The following is a 16,075-nucleotide window of genomic DNA, read 5'->3' on the forward strand; positions in this document are numbered from 1 at the left end:
AGAGCTGATTACTTTGGGGCATGCCCCGCAAAAAGCCCTTTTAAGGGCTGGTAAAAGAGCTGATTACTTTTGTATTTTAGAATAGGGTAGGGAATTTTTTATTTTGGGGGGCTTTTTTATTTTATTAGGGGGCTTAGATTAGGTGTAATTAGTTTAAGCTGCTTGTAATTCTTTTTTATTTTTTGTAATTTAGTGGGGGGGGTTGTATTATAGAATAGTTTATTTAATTGTATTTAATTGTTGGTAATTTATTTAATTAATTTAATGATAGTGTAGTGTTAGGTTTAATTGTAACTTTGGTTAGGATTTATTTTACAGGTAATTTTGTATTTATTTTAACTAGGTAGCTATTAAAATAAATATAAATCCTAAAATAGCTACAATGTAATTATTAATTATATTAGGGTTTATTTTATAGGTAAGTATTTAGTTTTAAATATGAATAGTTTAGTTAATTTTAGGAATATTATTTCGTTTAATATAAATTATATTTATGTTAGAGGGGTGTTAGGGTTAGGGTTAGAGTTATGTTTAGGGGTTAATAACTTTATTATAGTAGCGGCGATGGTGCGGGCGGGAGATTAGGGGTTAATAATTGTAGGTAGGTGGCGGCGATGTTAGGGAGGGCAGATTAGGGGTTAATCAAATTTAGTATAGTGTTTGTGAGGCAGGAGTGCGGCGGTTTAGGGGTTAATACATTTATTATAGTGGCGGCGAGGTACGGTCGGCAGATTAGGGGTTAATAAGTGTAGGTAAGGTAGCGGCGATATTGGGGGGGCTGATTAGGGGTTAATAAATATAATATAGGGGTCGGCGGTGTTAGGGGCAGCAGATTAGGGGTTCATAGGGATAATGTAGGTTGCGGCGGTGTCCGGTCGGCAGATTAGGGGTTAAAAAATTTTATTAGAGTGGCGGCAATGTGGGGGGGCCTCGGTTTAGGGGTACATAGGTAGTTTATGGGTGTTAGTGTACTTTAGAGCACAGTAATTAGGAGCTTTATATTCCGGCGTTAGCCCATAAAGCTCTTAACTACTGAATTTTTTTGCGGCTGGAGTCTTGTCGGTAGAGGTTCTACCGCTCACTTCTCCCAAGACTCCAAATATCAGCGTTAGGCAGATCCCATAGAAAAGATAGGATACGCAATTGGCGTAAGGGGATCTGCGGTAGCCTGGAATCGCGGTAGGGAAGTGAGAGTTAGACCCTTTCCTGCCTGACTCTAAATACCAGCGGGCAGCCAAAACCAGCGTTAGGACCCCTTAACGCTGCTTTTGACGGCTAACGCAGAACTCTAAATCTAGGCGATAGTGTCTGTACTGAATTTGTATGTATGGATTCCTCTGTTAGTTAGAGTGTGACAGTGTAATAGTGTGCAATGATAAGTATTGCATTCGGTAGGTAAGCAAGTAGTGGACTGTGACAGAGAGGATAACAACTTCTAGCAGAAGCCTAATGTTATCCGTACTGTCTTTATATAGCCTTAAGGTTAGTGTCAAGATCACTGAAGGAATCTGCACCAAACACTTTGTTGCGTGGATAGGAGGATGCAGCTTAGCTGCGGAACATGATCAGCACGTACGCATAATACTGTAACAGATACCCCAGTAACACTGTGGCAACAGTTTAAACAGAAAAAGTATCGGCAGTAAACAGATCTAAATACGACCTGAAATCCTCGGTTAGTGGAAGCCCTGAATGTCCTTAGGCAGATGACAGTTGGAGCCGATCCTGCTGAGCGGGTACAGCGATGATTCCCTTGGGCGGCGGCTAGAGCTCTGGGTCTGGCTGCAGTTGATGACGTAGTAGGAGAAGCAGTGTCTCACTACGTTGAGAGCGACGGCTGTAGTTGGAGAGCAGCAGAGGAGATAGAAACTTCTGTATGTTTGCTAGAAGCAAGAGACAAGCAGCTTGGGGTAGAGGAGCCAGATTGGCTAGTGAGTTCACTCCAACCAGGTGCAGGTAACACATTAATCCTGCAAGGAATGCTGTAAGTAATGACCTTAAATTGTGTAGAGTACTAATTACAGGTTTTAAGGGACAGAGAAGGTAGAAAAGGAAAAGAGGGCCTGACACTGACAAAGAAATGACTAGTCTATAATTTTTATGGTAGGTTTTTTTGAACAGCGAGAGACAGAATAACAACAAAAAAATCCAGAAAAAGACATTTCAAAAAAGTTATAAATTGATTTGCATTTTAACAAGTGAAATAAGTATTTGATACCCTATCAATCAGCAAGATTTCTGGCTCCCAGATGTCTTTTATACAGGTAACGAGCTGAGATTAGAAGCACTAATCTCAGCTTGTTACCTGTATACAAGACCTGTATAAAAGACACCTGTCCACAGAAGCAATTAATCAGATTCCAAACTCTCCACCATGGCCAAGACCAAAGGGCTCTCCAATGATGTCAGGGACAAGATTGTAGACCTACACAAGGCTGGAAAGGGCTACAAGACCATCGCCAAGCAGCTTGGTAAGAAGGTGACAACAGTTGGTGCGATTACTCGCAACTGGAAGAAACAAAAAATAACTGTTAATCTCCCTCAGTCAGGGGCTCCATGCAAGATCTCACCTCGTGGAGTTTCAATGATCATGAGAATGGGAAGGAATTAGCCCAGAACTACACGGGAGGATCTTGTCAATGATCTCAAGGCAGCTGGGACCTCAGAGGAGAACTGGGTGAGAATGATTCAAAAGAGAACTGGGTGAAAGTGTTATGGTCAGATGAGACCAAAATCGAGCTCTTTGGCATCAACTCAACTCATGGTGTTTGGAGGAAGAAGAATGCTGCCTATGACCCCAAGAACACCATCTCCATCGTCAAACATGGAGGTGGAAACATTATGATTTTGGGTTGTTTTTCTGCTAAGGGGACAGGACAACTTCACCGCATCAAAGGGACAATGGACGGGTCCATGTACCATAAAATCTTGGGTGAGAGCCTCCTTCCCTCAGCCAGGGCAATGGAAATTGGTCGTGGATGGGTATTCGAGCATGACAATGACTTAAAACACACAGCCAAGACAACAAAGGAGTGGCTTAAGAAGAAGCACATTAAGGAACTGGAGTGGCCTAGCCAGTCTCCAGACCTTAATCCCATGGAAAATCTGTGGAGGGAGCTGAAGGTTTAAGTTGCCAAACGTCAGCCTTGAAACCTTAATGACTTGGAGAGGATCTGCAAAGAGGAGTGGGATAAAATCCCTCCTGAGATGTGTGCAAACCTGGTGACCAACTACAAGAAATATCTGACCTCTTATTGTCAACAAGGGTTTTGCCACCAAGTACTAAGTCATGTTTTGCAAAGGGGTCAAATACTTATTTCACTCATTAAAATGCAAATCAATTTATAACTTTTTTTAAATGTGTTTTTCTGGATTTTTGTTGTTATTCTGTCTCTCACTGTTCAAATAAACCTACTATTAAAATTATAGACTGATCATTTCTTTGTCAGTGGGCAAACATACAAAATCAGCAGGGGATCAAATAGGTTTTTCCCTAACTGTAGTTAAGCAACATGCCTCTGAATTATAAGCATTATGGTATAAAAAAAAAAAGTTAAAAACAATTTCCATAGTAACAGACACCAAGAGGATAGAGATCTCTATCTATGTAGGCTTATTAAAGTGTAGAATAATTGTGGTTTAACATTCAGTCCATATGTGAAAAAAGTCCTTTGAAAAAAGCCAAATATCCATAATTGTTAGTTCATTGTGAGTATAATAATACAGATATTGTAACAATAAAATAAATAATAATAATACTGCAATGTTTCAAGCAGGAATCACATCCATAATAGATATTGGCCTGGTTCTTAAAGCACATCACTCCACCCTTTTGCTTTTACCAAGAGGTATACGCCCTCTCTCCCAGAGAATGTGACGCCCAGTTTTGCCAATTGTACAATTACTCAAATATAAAGATATTAATATATATTCGTGTTTACACTGAGAAACAATCTATTAACCATGAGAACAACTTAATAAATAATAGATATGTAAACTTAGTTTACTGTGCATTCAGTAGGTTTCTTACAATTGCTAATCTCACCACTGAAATTGTGGTGAGACATGCTTTTTAAAACCCCTTGTGCATATTGGAGGTAAGTTTTTTGCTCAGCATACCCTGTTGATGTAGTACCTACATCCAACTTTCTACCTCATGCTGCCGTAGCCAGAGGCAGAGTAAAGGAGCACTGCGTGTACAGTGGCACATCGGCTTGCAGTGTTTTTGTTGGTGGTTTGGGAGGGAAAGAGGGAGGTGGGCAAACGGCACATCGCAGAAGTGGGGAATCCTTACCTATGGAAAAAACTGTTTAGTTATGGAGGGATGTGTTCCTATACTAAAGGTGTGAGGGAGCAGGGTACTATATGCAATCAGTTAGGGGGAGAGGGGACGCTATACTACAGATTTTCTTTTTTAACTAAATAATAATTTTAAAAATAAATAATAATTAATCAATTTTAAAATACTAATAACTGGGTACTGGCAGTACTTAAGATGGTGGCACCTAGTTAAGGGGGAAAGTTAGAGAGCTGTTTGGGGGAATCAGGGAGGTGGGTGGTTGAGGAGGGTTCCCTACACTACAGAAATTAAAATAAATAAATAATAATAATAAAAAAATCTAAATCCTAAACTGCACACTGGTAGACTGTCTGCCGTACCTAAAATGGTGGTGTCCAGGGGAGAGTGAGGGAGGAAAAAGAGCTGTTTTGGAGGGATCGGGTAGGAATAAGGAGGTGGAAGGTGTCAGGTGGTAGGGTAATCTCTACACTACACCTAATATTAACTTTAAAAGCTACCTGATTAACCCCTCCATGGCCGGCATATCAGAAGCTTAATTAAAATAGAAGACCAGTTAAAGGGACACTGAACAAAAAAAAAAATATTTTGTGATTCAGATAGAGCATGCAATTTTAAGCAACTTTCTAATTTACTCCTATTATCAATTTTTCTTTGTTCTCTTGCTATCTTTATTTGAAAAAGAAGACATCTAAGCTAAGGAGCCAGACAATTTTTGGTTCCTACGTCTGGATACCACTTGTTCATTGGTGGGTAAAACAACCCAGGTTAAGGGTTATATAAGGGGCGCCCTTGTGTCACCAACAGTTATGAGTACCTCTATATACGAGTATTCTAATGTTTTGCAGATAGAACTATAGGAGTGATTACTAGTGCTAAGGTCTTCAAATTGTATTGAAATGGTCACTGATATATGATACCCATACAAATTAGTGGATCGGGATAAACACACAGTATCAAATCTAGTGTAAGATAATAAATTAAAAACAGAATAAACATATATGCAATTATATAAAATTATTGACAATATAGAATATAAATTGAAAAAATGTTTAAGGGTAAACTCAATATTGAGGCAGTCTCATCAATGTGTATACAAGTAAAAGTCTGAGCCAGGTGAGGCAGCTAACTGTTGAGGATCACAGCCACGATCCAAAGGTCAGTATTCTGCAAACAACAAAAAGAAACAGAAGCACCACATGGCCCAATATTGTTTGGAACAGGATTTTTAATAAGTGTTAATGAATACACTCACATGTGATCAAACACCCCTAGTGGTGCTCTACCAAATGTGAGTGTATTTTTACCTTTACCTATTATTGTTGCTCCAACCATACTAGGCAATATTGGCACCCCTGTGTTTTTCTATATAATCCTCTGCAGAGACCCGGTTTCACACCACAGGCCAGTCTTCTGGGTGACTGATATTGATCCCAGACCGTACCATCTACACCAATAGGGGTGTCTGACCACATGTGAGTGTATTCATTAACACTTATTGCAAATCCTGTTCCAAACAATATTGGACCATGTGGCGCTTCTGTTTCTTTTTGTTGTTTGCAGAACAACCCAGGTTGTTCACCAAAAATGGTCCGGCATCTAAACTTACATTTTTGCTTTTCAAATAAACATACCAAGAGAATGAAGAAAATGTGATAATGGGAGTAAATTAGAAAGTTGCTTAAAATTGCATGCTCTATCTGAATTTGAAAAGAAAAAATTTGGGTTCAGTGTCCCTTTAAGGCCTGTTAAGAGTTGGCTGAGTAATTCATGCAGAAGAAGTGAGCTTAATGAGGGTTTAGTAAAAGGGTTTAAATGTGAGCAGGATCTACAAATTCCAAAGAAGCCCAGCACAGGGATGGAAATGGCTCAGCAGTTAATGGTTCAACTAAACAAAATTCTAGTTTCCCAGAGGATAACAACAACTCACTTAGAATATTGAAAATGTGTCTCCACAATAGTTTCCACTAGTTTTAACAGCTTCAAGCACTACCTAAAGACTCTACTATTCATCGATGCATACAACCTACACTAATGCTTCCTACCTCCATTGCTTTCCTCTTGAACCCCTTAGAATGTAAGCCTATGAGCCCAGCTGTTTGCAAATCACCTTCATAAGAGCCGACTACAACAGTGCAACTCTCGGCAGGGCCCTCTACCCATTTGATCCTTTTAAATGTTATCCTGTATACTGACTATGTTTATAGTGCTGCAGAATCTGTTGGCGCTCTACAAATACCTTATAATAATAATAATAATAGGAGTAAATGAGAAAGTTGCTTAAAATTGCATGCTCTGGGGGTGATTTATCAAGGCCCGAATACAGCTGTTTCTGCGCAAGCCTTCAGGCTCGCAGTAAACAGGAGTTAAGAAGCGGCGGTTATAAGACCGCTGCTCCTTAACTCGTTCACCACCTATGAGGCGGCGGACAACAATCAGCCCGATCAGCCACGAATGTGCAGGGGGCGGCATTGCACAAACATTTCAAGAGAAATGCTTGTGCAATGATACGCTGTCGGCATTTATTGATGGACATTGTTAAATCAGTCCCTTTAACTGAATCATGAAAGAAAAAATTTGTCTTTAGTATACTTGTAACGCGCGTCGATTTAGCGTGACCTCAGAACTCTGGTTAACTGTTTTGCAAAACAAAAAAGTTGCACAAAACACATCAAAAATACTTTACAAAATATAGTTACACTCATAATAACACCATCTAATAATTATTAAAAAAAAGATTGCACAAAAATGTTATAAAGGCTCAAAAATATGAGATCTCAGGTGATAGAAAAAGAAGGCTTTAACATTGACATACATGCATACACATGTCTACAGATATATATGTAAATATGTGTGTACAGATGTATTTATATGTGTATATATGTATTTACAGACATATATACACATATAAACACATAAATACACATTAAAATCTTAGTTGTGTCTTGTGTAAGGAAATGTCTAATTTTAGAGATGTTTTTATGGTGGAAGTGGCAGGCTTTAGCCAAGGACTGAATGTGAGGAGTGAAGGAAAGGTCTGAGTCAAGTGTGACCCCAAGACATCTGGCATGCGGGGTAGAGGTAATGATGGAATTATAATCAATTATAGAAAATTGGGGGAGTGGAGATTTTTCTAAGAAAGGGGAAAAATAAGGAGTTCAGTTTTGGAGAGATTTAGCTTAAGGTAGTGAGAGGACATTCAAGATGAGATATGAGAAAGACAGTTAGTGACAGGTTAGTAAGGAAGGTGGTAGGTCTGGTGCAGAGAGGTAGATTTGAGTGTCATCGGCATACAAATGGTATTGAACCCCGTGGGACTTTAAGGAACCTAATGATGACGTGTAGATTAAAAATAGAAGGGGACCGAGGACATAGCCTTTAGGTACCCCAACAGAAAGTGGTAACAGGGCAGAGGATGCTCCGGAAAAGGATACACTAACGGTACGGTTAGATAGATAGGAAGAGAACCATGAGAGAGCTATGTTGCAGATGCCGAAGGATTGGAGGGTTTGGAGCAAGAGAGGGTAGTCAACAGTGTCAAAGGCTGGATAAGCAGAGAGAAGTGTCCTTTGGATTTTGTTGTAAGTAGGTCATAGGTAACCTTGACAATCACTGTCTTTGTGGAGTGATGTGGACGAAATCCAGATTATCAATTTTTCTCTTGCTATCTTTATTTAAAAAACAGGAATGTAAAGCTTAGGAGCCAGCCCATTTTAGGTTCAGCACCCTGGATAGCGCTTGCCTATTGGTGACCTGCTTATTAAATAAAGATAGCAAGAAAAAAAGAAAATTTGTTAATAGGAATAAATTAGAAATTTGCTTAAAATTGCATGCTCTATCTGAATCATGAAAGAAAATAATTGGGTTTAGTATCGCTTTAACTTCAATTGAGCTCAAGTGATCGTGTTTACTTTCACCTTGTAATTTGAGCGATAAACCTGATGCGTGCAGCCATGATAAACCCCTTATAGCTCATGCGCAACTGTTAGCACTCCATTTGTAATCTAGCCCAAAGTGGGGTCCTGAATGCGAAAGACAGACACATACATTATAATGTAAAATGTGTTGGGTCATTTGTCTTCATGCAAGCACGGTTTTGAGAATTTCATTCTTTCTTATTTCTCTTTTTCTTTCTCTCTCTGTGAAGTTGTGTGTGTGCACATGTGTGTGTGTATTTGTTGTTTTTATTTTTATCATTTATGAAATTCAATAATCTACAAGCATATTTAGTGGGTGGGATTGTGGTCCTGTCTTAGCAGTCAGTGATCTTGTCTGGGCAGTTTGTGGACATGTCCAGGCAGGTCTAATCTGGACATATGGCTGTCTCAGCTAAAACAGAGCTCAGAATCCAGCACTGTCCATTACAAATTGGAACACTTGGGTGCTCTGATGTGCATGTGCGGTAATATGCCAACGTGTTGTTAGATGAATCAGTGAAATAGAGCTGAGGGCTTTGTTAGAAGTATACAATAAACTCAGATATCCATCAGTCATACAGAATACTTAATTCTTTTGCTAGACTGAAATTGATTTTACATTGAAAAATCTGATAATTTAAATTAAAGTTCTGAATGGTCATTAGCTTAATGAAGGTCATAGCTATGCCTAGTAAAAACTGAAGTAATTTTAACTGGAAAGATTGAAGGGGTGAATATAGCATGAAATGAAAAACGAAAAGGCTTTTATTTATTTTTCTTCCTTCCTTGCATATTTTTATTGTCATGTGAATTGTCCTTACTGAGATAGATGAACAATTAATGATAATAATGATGTGTTGTTTATTAAGTAACATTGAACTCATAACCTATGTTGGAAATGAAGCACTGCTTGTAAAATAAATGCTTTAAAATAATTTTGCGCTGTTATTTTGTTTGCACACAATGTTTTGCAAGTCAGTAGCAATACAGGGATATACCCCTTGAAATACCTGGTAGAAATTCATGTTCCTGGTCTCCTTTTCTGTGGCCAGTCAGGGGTAGATATAATTAGCTTTTGCTCTGTGTGTAGAATGTTGCAGGCTGAGGAAAGTATGATGGGGTTCTTCAAGACCCTCTGTAGGGAGTGAAATTAAAGCTATATTCAGATGTATTTTAAAGCAAAAACAAGTAAAGTAAACTATTTCATATATATTGCAATGTTGTTTTATCTTATCTAATTAAACATTTTAAGGGGAGATCAAATATAGAGTTGAATTTCTCTTTAAAAAAAGAAAAGGGAGGGGCTTACTGCTGAATAGGGCAGTAATAGGCAACAAATATCTCTCAACGGTCCACATGTATATTTCTTAGCCTCCAAAATGATGTATCCTTTAACCCCTTAATGACCGGACCATTTTTCAATTTTCTTACCCTTAATGACAATGGCTATTTTTACATTTCTGCAGTGTTTGCGTTTAGCTGTAATTTTCCTCTTACTCGTTTACTGTACCCACACATATTATATAGCATTTTTCTCGTCATTAAATGGACTTTCTAAGATACCACTATTTTCATCATATCTTATAATTTACTAAAAAAAATGATAAAATTTGAGGAAAAAATGGAAAAAACACACTTTTTCTAACTTTGACCCCCAAAATCTGTTACACATCTACAATCACCAAAAAACACCCATGCTAAATAGTTTATAAATTTTGTCCTGAGTTTAGAAATACCCAATGTTTACACGTTCTTTGCTTTTTTTGCAATTTATGGGGCAATAAATACAAGTAGCACTTTACTATTTCCAAACCACTTTTTTTCAAAATTAGCGCTAGTTACTTTGGAACCCTGATATCTGTCAGGAATACCTGAATATCCCTTGACATGTATATATTTTGTTTTAGAAGACATACCAAAGTATTGATCTAGGCCCATTTTGGTATATTTCATGCCACCATTTCACCGCCAAATGCGATTAAAAAAAAAAAAAAGTTCACTTTTTCACAAATTTTGTCACAAACTTTAGGTTTCCCACTGAAATTATTTACAAACAGCTTCTGCAATTATGGCACAAATGGTTGTAAATGCTTCTCTGGGATCCCCTTTTTCAGAAATAACAGACATATGGCTTTGTGGTTGCTTTTTGGTAATTAGAAGGCTGCTAAATGCCGCTGCGCACCACACGTGTTTTATGCCCAGGAGTGAAGGGGTTAATTAGGGAACTTGTAAGGAGCTTGTAGGGTTAATTTTAGCTTTAGTGTAGTGTAGTAGACAACCCCAAGTATTGATCTAGGCCCATTTTGGTATATTTTATGCCACCATTTCACCGCCAAATGCGAGCAAATAAAAAAAAAACTTTACATTTTTCACAATTTTAGGTTTCTCACTGAAATTATTTACAAACAGCTTGTGCTATTATGGCAGAAATTGTTGTAAAAGCTTCTCTGGGATCCCCTTTGTTCAGAAATAACAGACTTATATGGCTTTGGCGTTGCTTTTTGGTAATTAGAAGGCCGCTAAATGCTGCTGCGCACCACACGTGAATTATGCCCAGCAGTGAAGGGGTTAAATTAGGTAGCTTGTAGGGAGCTTGCAGGGTTAATTTTAGAGATCAGCCTCCCACCTGACACATCCTACCCCCTGATCCCTCCCAAACAGCTCTCTTCCCTCCCCCACTTCACAATTGTTCCCGCCATCTTAAGTACTGGCAGAAAGTCTGCCAGTACTAAATAAAAGAGTTTTTTTTTTTTTTAAATAAAAATAAAAAAATATTTTAGTTGTGATGGACCCCTGCCTTAGCACCAACCTCCCTGATCCCCCCTCCAGATCTCTAACCCTCTCCCCTACCTAATTACCGCCATCTTGGGTACTGGCAGCTGTCTGCCAGTACCCAGTTTGGCCCCACAAACCAAAGTATTTTAATTTTATTTTTAACTTTTATTTTTATTTTTAATTCTTTCTGTAGTGTAGCAGCCCCCCCACAATACCCCCACCCCCTCCCCCTCCCAGATCCTTTTATATGTAAAAAAAAAATTAAACTTTTTTTCCCCTACCTTCCTTCATTGGTGTCAGTGTGGCTAATGCGCGCACGTGCACATGCGCCCACATGCACGCGCCCCACGTGCACTCACGCCCCCGTGCACACGCGCCCCCGTGCACACGCGCCCCCGTGCACACGCGCGCGCTCCCTCCTCCCACCCAGACAACGGCACCATCGCTACCAGTGCAGAGAGGGCCACAGAGTGGCTTTCTGCATCGGAGGCTTGTAAAGGGGTATTGCAGGATGCCTCCATATCGAGGCATACTACAATACCCTCAGAGCTGCTGGAAGCGGTTGTGATCACTTCCAGCACTCTGTTAGACAACTGACGTACCAGGTACGTCTATTGTCATTAACAGTTAGTTTTTGCATGACGTACCTGGTACGTCAGTTGTCATTAAGGGGTTAAAGGGACAATGAACCCAAAATTTTTTCTTTTGTGATTCAGATAGAGCATGATATTTTAAGCAACTTTCTCATTTACTCCTATTATGAATTTTTCTTCGTTCTCTTGCTATCTTTATTTTAAAAGCAGGAATGTAAATCTTAGCAGCCAGCCCATTTTAGGTTCAACATCATGGATAGTGCTTGCCTATTGGAGGCTTACATTTACCCACCAATAAGCAAGAATAACCCAGGTTCTCAACCAAAAATGGGCCTGCTCCTATGCATCACATTCCTGCTTTTTAAATAAAGATAGCAAGAGAACGAAGAAAAAATTATAATAGGAGTAAATTAGAAAGTTGCTTAAAATTGCATGCTCTATCTGAATCCTGAAATAAAAAATTGGGGTTAGTATCCCTTTAAGTCCATTTGGTAATGTTTTATGAAAAAATGTTGTAAGGAAACGTTCCTTTATAGTACATTAAAATACCACAATATATACAATGTAAATATTATCTTTCATCTGAAATATTTACATCCGAATATTCACAAATTGTTATAGTTATATATCTTATACCATAAAAGATTTTACCATAAAAAAATGGGTTTGAGGGAAATCGAACTCATGACCTCAAGTCTTTACTAGTAGTAAAATAGTCATCATGTTAGTCTACTGGACTATTCTTACACTATATATTCTATGATTCTATTAGGAACTTTAAGTTAAAATGCTACGTATAACATAATTGGAATTAAAAATATTTTAAAGAATTCTTATGAACTGTAAAACTTAATCATAGACATTTGGTGAAACGATTGTTGGATTTGAGTGTGTGATGTCACGTTGTGGGCGGAGACAAACCTTCTGAACTGCAAACCGTAATCATAGACATTTGGTGAAAGGATTGTTGGATTTGAGTGTGTGATGTCACGTTGTGGGCGGAGACAAACCTTCTGAACTGCAAACCGTAATCATAGACATTTGGTGAAAGGATTGTTGGATTTGAGTGTGTGATGTCACCTTGTGGGCGGAGACAAACCTTCTGAACTGCAAACCGTAATCATAGACATTTGGTGAAACGATTGTTGGATTTGAGTGTGTGATGTCACGTTGTGGGCGGAGACAAACCTTCTGAACTGCAAACCGTAAACAAAAACATTTGGTGAAAGGATTGTTGGATTTGAGTGTGTGATGTCACGTTGTGGGTGGAGACAAACCTTCTGAACTGCAAACCGTAATCATAGACATTTGGTGAAACGATTGTTGGATTTGAGTGTGTGATGTCACGTTTTGGGCGGAGACAAACCTTCTGAACTGCAAACCGTAATCATAGACATTTGGTGAAACAATTGTTGGATTTGAGTGTGTGATGTCACGTTGTGGGCGGAGACAAACCTTCTGAACTGCAAACCGTAATAATAGACATTGTTTACAATATACAGTCTGTGTAATATACGGATGTTCTAGCTGTGGTTGTTCTCTGTAAACCCCTGTGATTTTAATACGTTTTAATAAATTGTTTTAACATTCATCTGAGTTCACTTCTATCTGCTCCTTCTGGAGTCTCCCATTGCTTTTATATCTAGAGCTTGATGTGAAGCTCTGCAGTATGTGAGTATACAATTTACATGTGAATTAACCCTATAGTCTCACAGGACTTCACCATTGGCAGCATTGATCTGTTTTATTTGAGGTTAACCCTTGGAGTTCGACTACAGCATTCATTTCCACTTAGAAGTAATCACTGGGATCACTTATGCAGATTGGGAGTTGGGATTTAGTCTCCAATTGACTTTTTTGGACATATCCTTTTTTGCACTAACACATTGTTTTTTTTTGGGGTTTTTTTTTAAATGTATTATTGTTTGTGTTTTAACAGGTTAATCATTTTCTTTTTGTGTATTTATTATATAATAACATATCAGCCAAATCTATGCTTTTTCAAAACATATTAACATCTTCTTTGCTGCAATTGTTTTTTAATTGCCAAATTACAGTACACACTTTGCTTAATTAGAGAAGACATTTTTCAGAGCTAAATTACATACAAGGGAGGCAAAATAAGCAATGAAAGTATATTGCAGAGTTGCTTTAATATGTGTAACTTAACTTATTTTTATTATTAAAATTTCATTGTGTTTACTGTCCCTCTAATTTACATGTATTTATCCTCCATACAGAACACAGAGTTGTTGGACTTTTAAGCTATTATTAGGTGGAACTGTTCATAAATCACCCATAGAGTATCATGACATGTGATTGTGTTGTTTGATAAATAAAAAACCACAGTCTATGCTCACAACCAAATGCTATTATCACAAATCGACAATTACACTGAGAAAATCTCTCCTTAGCAAATACCAATGACATGTAATAACTCTGCCTTTTTTATTAATTGATTGCAACAATGTTTTACTCAGGCTAGTATTAATTCAATCAGCTTACCCAGTCAATTCATCACTTAGTGAACTGTATTCATTTATTTCAGTTAAATATTTAATTCTCGCACAAAGCATGACAAATGACAGTCAGTGAATGTGACTAGGCTCTAATTAAAATGTATTATAAAAGAGATTTTTTTAATACAATGGAGTTCATAAAAGACAACTAGAAAATAATGAGTGAATATAGCATTCCCATTCTATTAGATGACCTAAACAGTGGAATTACATCTTACATGGTTATACCTAAACTAGTTTGTGCCTATAATAAAGAAAAAATAATTGATGACAGGAATTCTACAATTCCAATCAATCCTATTTCAAATACAGATTCCACTTAAAAAGTGTTATGTTTATTAAGAATGAGTTCAAAGCTTTGATTTGTGTTGGTGGTGGTTTCCACACCCCTACACACAAGTTATAGGGACAATCTAGTCAAAATTAAACTTTCATGATTCATATAGGGCATGCAAATTTAAACAACTTTCCAAATTAATTTTTTTATCACATTTCCTTTGCTCTCTTGGTATTCTTAGTTGATAGCTAAACCTAGCTAGTTTAATATGCTACGTTCTAGGCCCTTGAAGGCCACCTCTTATCTGAATGCATTTTACAGTTTTTCACAGCTAGGGGACATTGTGTGCCATATAGATAACATTGTGCTCACACCCATGGAGTTACTTATGAGAGGGCACTGATTGGCTAAAATGCAAGTCTGTCAAAAGTATATTAATATAACCATGTTGGTTATGCAAAACTGGGGAATGGGTAATAAAGGGATTATCTATCTTTTTAAACAATAAAAATTAAAGAGTAGACTGTCCCTTTAAATACAAATGTTTAATGTGGAAGTAACACATTGCTTCGATATTAATGATGATTGGCTAATGGGTTTGCACTTTTTTTTATCTTACTCTAGTTAACCAGTATTATCAATTCATAATATATGCAATTAACAATTTCTTATTATTTTGCAGAATTGTATATTAACCTTTTATTGCTGTTAGGACGTTGTATTCCATCCGAATTTTGCTGGGCTTTAGCGCCGAAGGACGGAATACAACGTCCTAACCGCTTGGCTTTCCTGGAGCCACTGGCGCTTCCCTGATGGCATCGCGGTCTGGAGGGCGTCCCTAGCATCATAGGGACGCCCCCCTGACGCGATCCCATCATTGAAATCTCGTCATCACCCCTATTTCTAAAAGCTTTTGGAAATATATTTCTGGCAATGTCGGTCCTTTTTCCTGCATTCCAAATCACCATTGTGTCTTTTGTTATTATGATGCAAAGCAGACTACAGTTGTGCTCATAAGTTTACATACCCTGGCAGAATTTATGATTTCTTGGCCATTTTTCAGAGAATATGAATGATAACACAAAAAGTTTTCTTTCACTCATGGTTAGTGTTTGGCTGAAGCCATTTATTATCAATCAACTGTGTTTACTCTTTTTAAATCATAATGATAACAGAAACTACCCAAATGACCCTGATCAAAAGTTTACATACCCTGGTGATTTTGGCCTGATAACATGCACACAAGTTGACACAAAGGGATTTGAATGGCTATTAAAGGTAACCATCCTCACCTGTGATCTGTTTTCTTGTAATTAGTATGTGTGTATAAAAGGTCAATGAGTTTCTGGACTCCTGACAGACCCTTGCATCTTTGATCCAGTGCTGCACTGTCGATTGTGGATTCTGAGTCATGGGGAAAGCAAAAGAATTGTCAAAGGATCTGTGGGAAAAGGTAGTTGAACTGTATAAAACAGGAAAGGGATATAAAAACATATCCAAGGAATTGAGAATGCAAACCAGCAGTGTTTAAACTCTAATAGTAGAAAGTGAGCTTGATGCCCCTGTTTCCGCGCAAGCCTTCAGGCTACTCCATAACTTGTCCGCTGCCTCTGAGGCTGCGGTCTTCAATCCGCGCGATCCTATATGATCGGGCTGATTAAAACCCCCTGCTAGCGACTGATTGTCCGTGAATCTGC

Source organism: Bombina bombina, chromosome 2, assembly GCF_027579735.1.
Source record: "Bombina bombina isolate aBomBom1 chromosome 2, aBomBom1.pri, whole genome shotgun sequence".
Lineage (NCBI taxonomy): Eukaryota > Metazoa > Chordata > Amphibia > Anura > Bombinatoridae > Bombina > Bombina bombina.